The sequence below is a fragment of the Hibiscus syriacus genome, unplaced genomic scaffold, assembly GCF_006381635.1.
Source record: "Hibiscus syriacus cultivar Baekdansim isolate YM2019G1 unplaced genomic scaffold, ASM638163v2 tig00000218_pilon, whole genome shotgun sequence".
Classification (NCBI taxonomy): domain Eukaryota; kingdom Viridiplantae; phylum Streptophyta; class Magnoliopsida; order Malvales; family Malvaceae; genus Hibiscus; species Hibiscus syriacus.
In genome coordinates, this window is record NW_024061774.1 from 881,258 (window position 1) to 891,914 (window position 10,657).

Below are 10,657 nucleotides of genomic sequence, written 5' to 3' on the forward strand. Positions count from 1 at the left end.
TTTGTATTTTTCTAAAAATTATTTTAAAAAATTAAAATTATTAATTTAAAAAATATGAAAATTCTCTAAAATTAAAAAAAAACCAAAGCCTTAAAAATCTCTAAGTACAAACCTCCCATTATTGTCTTCTTCTGCCACCGCCGTTTCAGGACAGCCACCCACCCATCATCATTATCCATCCAATGACCAATCATCATCCTTGTCGTCACTCTAATCCCCTAAATCCATAAAATTTCTAAACTAAAATCCCTAAAATCCACAATACCCAAATCATTAATCTCTAATATTCTCCCCTCCAACTGCCTCTTCATCTCCTTACTATCGTATGCGACGAACTTTCAATGGAGGGGGGTGGGTAGGTTAGAGGGGGAAAGGGACTAGGGATTTGAGTGTTGGGTATCAGAGATTTTAGAGATTTAAGTTTAGGGATTTTAGGAATTTAGAGGATTGGAAAGATAATAATAGCAATGATCAGTCAGTGAGTGGTCGGTTATAGGTGGGTGATCGTTCAATGGCGGTGGTCGAAGATGATTAGTGACGGTAATCGAGGATTTGAAATTAATGATTTTAAGAGTTTGAAGTTTTTATTTAAATTTAGAGAAATTTTGAATTTTTTTAAATAATGATAATAATTTCAATTTTTAATGAAATTTTTAAAAATTTATAAATTCACCACGTCATGTTTTGAATGGTTACAAATTTAAAAAATCTTTTCAATATGGTTACAAATTCACCACGTCATTTTTTAACAAATTTTAGTTGTTAAATACTTAAAATGATTGCGGAAAAATGTTAAGTATCTACTTTGATAAGAAAAACTTAAACATCTAAAATACATAGAAAATTATAATTTAAATATTTATTTCTTAACTAAGCCTAAATAAAATAATTATAATATAAAATCTAAAAAGTCAAATTTGAAAAATATTTTCTATATGAGTCATAAACATCTTCTCACATTCTCTTTATCTCTATAGTAGTATGTGCTTTTTTAATTAAAAGAGGATTCAAGTTTTAATGAGATATGCTTTGATAGCAAATATAAGATTTTGAAAAAAAAGGGTAGGTAATCATATGTGCATGGTGCACTTAGCATCTAATATGTTGTCATAAGGAGTTATTTAATTTAATTAATTAGAGTACCAAGATGTCGGCAGTGTTGTATCTATCTTTTGGTCCACTGTCCCAAACCCCAAAAGCCTTGCCTAATCATCTTATTCCTCACATAACACTGTAGCAAGCTTTTCAAAGAGATTTGTCTTAAAAACAACACATATACATCTATCTAAAAAGGAGTGGGGCTTTTCAATATATATACTGTTATAGGGGCAGCTGAGAGTTTGGAGCAGAGGGAACATGATGGCCTCCATGTTTACATATCCATGCCTGACCCCATTTCTGCATATCAATGGCATTGAGGGGTGGGTCTCTCTTTTATGAAATCTCTTGAACCACTCCCAATTGCATGAGTAATAATAAGTTTTTTTAAATTTGTTTGAATATCAAACAATATATGTCTTTCTTGTAAAATATTCAAATATTATATTACTTTGTACCTTTGAATTAGATTTGAATATGCATCCTGCGTTCGTAGATAATTTTCTCATGATATTTGATTATAATTTATGTTTGTCTATGGGTTTTCAATAGTTTAATATTTTGTTGTGGTTCGTTTGTCTTAACAGTCAAATATATTTGTATCTGCCTTTTGTTCAAGTTTTTTTATGAAATTTTTCATCTTTTCTTTATATGGTCCACATTATATGATCTTAAGTAACTAATTTCTTGTGTTGATTGTTACAAGAGAATATCTTAATTATATGTTTAATTTACTATTCTAATATAATTTTTTATTATAATCTTAAACATTTTTTTGTATTAATAAACTGTTTTTATTTTTATAAAAATGTACTAACTTTTGACATACATAAAATGATTTTTATAATTATAAAATATATATTCAAATCAATTTAAGTTGAAGGTAATACAGAAAATTCATTGAAGCAGTAAAACAGTAAAAAGGTTAGCTGCAATTGTAAAAATCCATGAAAACAGTAAAAAGGGTGCATGCAGAGGTGGGTGGGGAATTAATTTCTGAATTGGAAGGAAAGTAAGAAGTTGGAAGAGAGACAGCGGATGATTGAGTGGGACAGTTCACAGAGCAGAACAGCAACTGAATGTACAGTAAAGCAGACTTAAACTGTAGGGCAAAGGAAAAATGGATAGTTCTAATAACCAACGAAGAGCAATGGAACTATCTGAGAATTCAAAAAATTTCTTGAAACGATCGTTTCGTCAATCCCTCGGGATTCCTGATTGTGATCGAATATCCAAAACTGTCCACGACAAAGGCGAATCAATCCGCCCTTTCCATGAAATTCAATGAAAATAACTCCAAAAAATCATATCTTATTATTCATTATCAAGCATATGATAAACACGTACTGAATACGAATGTCTAGTGGGCACCTAACAATACATTTGAAGAACGATCATAAACAAAAGAAATGGTGGGCCTTTCGTACAATTTTAACCAATATTTGTGCGCATGCTACAGTGTCACTAAAAAGTGTAAAGTACACAAATGATCTTTTAATTATAACGTATTATTTTATTAAGTCTCATAACTATTAAAACTTACAAAATGATCTATCGATTATAAATCATTTTTTGTTGAGTCTTCTATTATTAAAAGTTACAAAATGATTGCCTGACTATTCATGTGTTCCCAGTTCATCATTTTATGTTAAAAATTTGATGATTATCTGAGCTAAACGTTAATTTGTTGATTGAGATATTATAAAAACGTATTTTAATGATGTATACTGGCACCCCTTTTGCTTTTAAGAACTGGTTCGATGATATAATATTTTATGCATTGGCTTGATGACATAATGTGAACGAGAAGTTAATCTAAAAAACATAGCTCAAACAGTTATGAGATCATATTTTAACATATTTTATTAAATATATTAACATCCAACTCAGACGACCGTCAAAATTTTAACAAAGAATGATGTGTTTGAAACATATGAATGGTTAAATGACTATTTTATAATTTTTAACAGTCGAGAGATACAATAAAATAACGCCCTATGTTAGAGCATCATTTTGAAACTTTTAATAGTTGATTAAACTCAACAAAATAGTACCTATAGTTGGGGGTTCATTTGTGTATTTTACCCTAGAAAATAATTATCAAGTTGAAGTGCATTGCGATTTGCCGTATGTGTGACAAATGGTGCGCTAGCGAGCAATATATGGCGGCGAAAGGCAACTCGTTGCATGCCAAGAAAAATGCAAATGTCGACCAAACCAAGGGACCTTGTGGACCACTGTTTGTCTAAGCAAATAAAAAGTTCTCAAGGCTATATCAAAGGTGGACCACTATTTGCCTAGATGTTGGGGCACACATTATATGATGTGTAGTTGCAATGGGCACACATTGAGCTGATGAGTGGACCAGCCATGGGACATTGGGGTTTAGCTTAGACTTCATGATTTAGGTTCAAAAGCCAGACTAATTGTCAATAATACATATACCTCATGTACTTCCTTTTGTATAGATGCTTTTCTTCGTACATTCAAATTACCCAGATTTTCACAAGAAACAAAAAAGAGTGGATCCTAACAAGATTTTCGTTTCATCTTTTGATGAAAATTGGTGGGATTTTCGTTGAAGGTTTAATTGAAAAATCTTTCAAGTAAGATTTGATTTCAATATATAATTATCATTTGTTGGAATTGCTTGACCATTTTTGTGTATAAACCATATGAAAAATGAGTGTGTATATTTGACAAGAGATAACGTATAGGTTTGGTGGGTGCGCGTGCAGGGTGGAGTAGAGGGACTGAGATCATGATGGAGCTGACTGCCATTGCCAGCCATCCATAAGATCATTCATTACAGCCAATACAATTACCTTTTTCCTAATGGTACGAGGTGATTACAAGATAGTACATGTTCATATTTTTTTAAATTATTATAATGTATACATACCCTATAGACAATCATGCTAAAACTTGAAACTTTTAAAAAGAACGACGCTCCATTTTACTATTTATGTTGCTTAATGGATTCAATTATTTTTTTTCTTTTTAATTTGAATTATTTGTTGGTTCATGTATCTCTCCATATATACTTTTAGAGGGGAAGCTGCTTTGGAGCTCATCATGTACTAGTGCTATTATTATTGTAATCTTTGGGGTAAAGTCTTAAATTAAAAGGCCAATGAGACTTAAAAATGTCACAAGGAAGGTAGTTTAAGTCAATCACGAAACCACTTCCAAAAGCCAGCCGAAGCACTAATTACCCCCATTGCACGTTATTTTAATCCATTTTATTTGCTAGCCTTGCGTTCACTTCATTAAACCTACCAAAATGAAAAAAATGGTTAACATTCTATTCTTCAAGTTGATCAAAAATTATATATATAATTTGGGTCAATTATGGATATTTATAATATCTTAAATTATTTGTAGTTGTAGATCATTTTTTATATTCATATAACATGTAGCAGACATCTATGTAACAGCAAATTGAGCATCACCAGTCATTTCCAGTTTGCAAAACTGATGATTAAATTTGTTTGGTCTGGTTCGAGACATCTATGATTATGTTGCTGTTGTTGTTCATTTAAAACTCTCATGCCAATCACTTGAGACGGTGGTAATTCTCCATAAGTTTTGACCTAATAATCCTCATCTTTCTTGTCTGAATTGACTTCATTTTTTGCTACTTTTCAACTTCATACCCCTCCATTTTGACAATTTTTTTTAGTTAACCACGTACCAAAAAGTTGTCAATGATTTGACAAGCCATGCTAAAAATCTCATATGAAATAGTCAGTCGGATTTTTTATTTTCAAATATTTATGTTTAACATATACATCTATCATCTATTCAAATGCGAATGTAAAGATCGATATTTATATTAAACATTTATTTAGATTTTGATAACACAAAATCAGTATAACCTAAAAAAATCTAAACTTACAAAAATATTCGGCATTCACCATCTTATGTTTTCTGCTTACATACAATGCCGACAGTAGTGAGCGTTTGAAACAAAAAAAATTGATGGAAAAGCATGTGAAGTATATATGTGGGGCAAAATTCTTAAAAACTTTCACATAAAATGTTGAAGAACGAACAAGGATTATGACTATGATTATTATGTCACGGCCCCTCCCTCAAATATACTTAATCAGTTCCCCCAACAACATCATCCTTAATATATATATATTTTGCTTGAAACAACTACTCGAATTCAGGACCTCTAGAGAAAATCTTTTACCCCTCTATATGATCCACCAATAGTTTAATGCCATGTGAATATTATTTACCTTAATAGAAGTTTTCTCTCAATTTACCTATATTTTGGCTTTTACTTTTTTGTCCTTGATTAATCATCTCTGTTATCAAACTATTGGTGGGTACACAGAGGGCACATACAAGGTGTAGAATATTTCTATTCGAATAACATTGTCTTTAACTAATGAGATCATTTGATGAGTTCTTCAACTATGATTTTTTAACATTAACTAAGAATTTTTAAAAAACGTTGAACTAGAATCTTAAATTATTTACACTTGAATATTAAGATATTTAAACTAGATACGATAATGATCTTCAATGACAGGAACACAGTAGAGAGCAGGCAATAGTAGTGACTAGTGAGTGCATGAGCATGACAAACAAAACCTGAAAAATGCATGCGCGTGACTATAAATCCCGTTTCCTTGTATCGTTTATCTAATGAAAGAACAAAAGATTTTGATTTCTTCTCTCAAAGAACATAACATAAATCTAACAAGGAGAATATTATTACTATCGTTACTTGGTTTGTAAGTATAATTATTCCTTTTCCATTTTAGGTTATTTTTCCTACTCAAGTCTATACTCTTTTTTTACTAAATACACTACATTTTTTGAGCAAGCAATTTAACAGTGAATACTCTTGTTCAATCATCTTATTCACTTCGTTTTGCCTGCAATCATGATTCTTGGTTGCCCCCGATCGCATGCCTCTCTTGAACCACCTATAAATTTCCATATTCCTTTCTCTTCTTCCTCCCACCTCTTCTTCTTCAATCACCCTCAAATTTAATCCTTGTGCATTTTAAGAGATGGCTGTTTCAGGGTTTGAAGGATTTGAAAAACGCCTAGAGCTCCATTTCTTTGGCGATACTGATAAAGACAACATGTTGGGGCTTAGGCTGCTTGATTTCGAATCACTTGAACAAGTCCTGTTTGCTGTGCAATGCAGGGTGTATCAGCTGTTGGGAACCCTTTCTTTGATGCCTACGTTTTATCTGAATCGAGCTTGTTTGTTTACCCTACAAAGATCATTATCAAAACCTGTGGGACAACCCAACTCCTCAAATCGATCTCTCCATTGCTTCACTTTGCCCACAATCTTGGCCTCAATTTGCAGACCTGTAGGTACACCAGAGGCAACTTCATCTTCCCCAAAGCTCAGCCGTTCCCACACACCAGCTTCAAAGAAGAAGTCATTTACATCGAACAAAACATCCCCATCAATCTATGCTATCGGAAAGCCTCCGTTATGCCTTCCAAACTCCCTGCTCATTCATGGCAAGTTTTCACCGCTACCCTTTTGCCGTCATTGGAGTCCCACCACGAAGATTTTACTTTCACCGTCGAAGTTTGCATGACGGAACTTAACCGCCACCTTGCACGTCAGTTCTTCGTGGAATCCGGGGATCGCAAAACGGGGGACGTAGGCGGTAAAGAAATGACCGAGCTGACGGGTATTGATACCATTGACCCCGGAGCTTTCATTTGCGACTTTGCTTTTGATCCCTGCGGTTACTCCATGAACGGCATTGATGGTGACCGGTACTCTACCATCCATGTTACACCTGAAGATGGGTTTAGCTACGCTAGCTTCGAGTGCGTCGGGTCGGTTTACGATGATCCGGATGACATCGTTGTGGCGTTGAAGAAAGCTGTTCAGGTTTTCATGCCGGCGACGATTTCAGTCTCGACGACGGGATGTAGCCGTGAAGTTTGGACGAAGCTGGCGCGTGCTTTTGAACCGCTTGGACTCAAGTGTCGGAGCTTTGCAATGGATGAATTCCCAGCCGCCGGTACCATTGTTTTCCAAACGTTCACGGCGGCTTGCCGGAAATAAGGCCGGGAAAACCACAAAGCAAAAAACTTGGAGTGATTTTTCATTGGGGGTGTTAAAGAAATTTACTAAGATGATGATGTATTTGATTGGTTGGAAAACGATGATGAATGTGGGGTTGACTTGGGTAGAAAGATGAGAATTGGATGGGATTTTAGGAGGGGTGACGGGGTAAAATCAGAGAATCAAAGATTGGGATGAACATGATAATGCACCCCATTTACCATTGTCACGCCTCTAGATTTTTTTTGAAGCTCAATTTTAGTGGGAAATAAAAAAAAACATAAATAAAAGTGCTCAAGTTTTTTCAAGGTTTATATGAAAATTTTATTATTAAGGGTAACTATACATGTACTTTAATTATTACTCTTTTTTTTTTGTCATTCAATTACTTTTGTTTTAAAATCATATTGAACGTTATATTTTGATAATTGAATGATCAAACTAGAACAAAAGTAATAGTTAAAATATTAAACGTGTAGTCCACCCTTCTATTAATTTCTGAATCAATTGAATCAAATTTCATTTTTTTTACATCTTCCACATTTTGGTGTATTTTCACCTTTTTCATAAATAGTCACTAATGTTTGAGTAAGTTTTTATTTTCTTTATTGAAGTTTCAAAAGTAACAAATTGATCATTAATGTTATTGATTTGTAATAAATCGATCACCTGACGTTGACAACTGTTAATATGGGAGACATAAAGCTTACTTGACCCGTTTTTTTTTAATAGTTGATCGACAAGTTGGAGAGCATGTTGGACTCTTTGTTGATCGAAGCTTCAACTAATTACAACCACCTTAGTTGCAAGGTTACCAAGTGTTATAATTATCAGAACAATTAAAGGCAAACGTATACGATCGAAATGAAAAACAAAAAATACAAAGATTTACGTGGAAAACCTAAAAAAAAAAACTACGAGCAGAATATAAGAAAATTTCACTATGTCGAAAAAGTACAAGATCTATTACATATAAAAAATCGTATTTCCTACTTTCTAATTATAGGGATAGGAAACCTTATTCAACAAGAAAACTATCGTAGGAAGAATCCTAATCTAACTAAATATTCTTTCTTGACCACCATAAAGGTGACAGAATAATTAGAGATTCAAAATGGATTATGCTACTCACACTTTTACCACCTCTTTGATTGTAACTTCAAGGTCTGGTTCAAGAAGAAATTGGGTCATAACTCTAACAATATCCACCTTGACAAGATTCCTCATCTCACATATTCCACAACACCTCATCCAATGGGTAATTTTCAGCATTGAACATCGACAAAGTCCAAACAAATTCTCAAACTTGCCTGTAGGAAGCGATTTGGTCATCATGTCCACATGATTGTCGTGAGTGTTCACTTTGCTCACAACAATATCACCTCGAGCAATTATACAATGGACAAAGTGATAGCGGGTATCAATATCGTGAAATGAAAATATTAGCACTAATTGGATAATAATAAAATAAATAAATAAAGAACTGAGGTATAATCACAGACTTAGAAACGAATCCATCTCGATGTGTGTCACCGTTTTAATAGACAATCATCTTTTGAGATTAACATGGTCTCTCTGAGAATTCTTATACCCAAAAATCAAAGTGAACAAATGGTAGTATTACTCTTCTCTTAGCACCGGAACGAATTGGAAAGCTTAGAAATTGTTTAGTGGGCAGAGAGGATTTTTAAAGAAATATCCTTTGCTTTGGATGATTTTCAAAAGCTTCTCAGCCTTTGTATTTATAAGTAGCCATAACTAACATAAACTAATGCAGTCATAATACAAGCTTAAAAAAATAGAAACAAACTGTTGTAATCACAATTAATAAAAGGCTTAAAGATGTAAAATTTAAGGTTTTTTTGGTAAATTAATTATTATATTAATTTTTTAAATAAAAATAATTTTTTAAATTTTATATTCATGACACGTGTCAGATAACAATCAAATTTAATGGTCGTTACGGTACAAGCACCTAAAAGTGTAACATTGGAAACATTAGACACTTATTGTTGGCAAAAAGTTCTTTATCCATTAAATAGTATTTTGAAGTATTGTTTAGGCATTATAAAGTGTATTAAGCCTTAATAAAATAGATGTTATAACATCTATTTACATCGTAAAAGACACATATTACCATAACCACGAATCAAGTCATACCAAACATCAATAATGATGCGTGCCTAGGAGGGAGTTTTTTATTCACATTCAACAAGGGAGGACAAAGGTGACCCTTTAAATTCCTTTCTAAGGGGTTTTCCTTCTCAATGTAGGATATATTCTCTTACACTCTTTCAACATTACCAACAATTAGAAGTAAAAGAGTTCACAGTCTGCATCACTCCACGCAATCCATTCTCTTTCATCCGACGAACAGGGAAGATGCAATAAGTTTTTAGAAATTCAGGGTCTTTAAAGAGTGGAGTCAAATCGCTGGTCAATGCAGTTTTCTCGCGTGGCCAAGTGGTAAGGTTAGTCGGTCTAACACTCCATATCAACTTTTCGCCATTCATGTTAACATCTATTAATGTCGAGTGATCTATTTCTTACAAATCGATAGTGTTAGTGACCAATGTGTTATAAATCGACAACATTAATGATCAATTCGATACAAATCAATAACGTTAATAATCAATTCGTTACTTTTAAAACTTTAGTAGTGAAAACAAAAACTTACTCAAACATTAATGATCATTTATGTAGTTTGCCCTTTACATGATTGTTAGTAAATAAAAGAGTAAACTACTCAAATGACCACTTACTTATAGGGTTGGTGTCGATATAACCACCATACTTTCAATTTGTCAATATGACCACATAACTATTTAAGTGATTTCAATGTATTCGCTTACTGTTAAAATTTAATAGAGTAGCTGACATGACAATTAATAAAATTGGTATAATCATATATTTGGTCCTCATAACTTATATATTACTATTTAACTATCATGTCAGCTATTCTGTTAAATTTTAATAAGATGCTATATTGAAACCATTTAAATAGCTAAGTGGTCATATTAACAAAATTAAAAGTATAGTGGTCATATCGACACCAACCTCCTAGTTAAGTGGTCATTGAGTAGTTTACCCTAAATAAAATTTTGTTAGTAAATAGAACGTTGTTTATTGCATAGAGAGCCAAATATTAAACGGTATCGTTTTATATTTGGATTAAATTTCAGAATGATGAGAGAAGGGTTTTAGGCGATAACTATCCAACCTCGTTGAACACTTCACTCTGGCTTATTGTCTCTTCATTGCTGGCTTCGTTTACTTAAACCACCAGGCTCTCTTTTTCCATGGATTCCCTTGGTTTAAACTTAGTTCCGCGCATCATCGCCATTCTCCGGCACCAAGAGCACAAGCAACAGCATCAGACATAGATCATCGCCTTGTTTTTGGATAAGTGTGATGTTATTGTTTATGATGATGGGAGATGGGATTTGGGCGATAACTATCCACTGTATCAGAGTCCACATTGCCATGAGAGCGGTAGACCTG

At 33.1% G+C, this 10,657-nt stretch overlaps 1 pseudogene; it reads left to right on the forward strand.

Annotated features, from left to right (window-relative positions):
* Positions 1–6,059: 6,059 nt before the first annotated feature.
* LOC120153499 lies at positions 6,060–7,279 on the forward strand (annotated as a pseudogene).
* Positions 7,280–10,657: the final 3,378 nt, after the last annotated feature.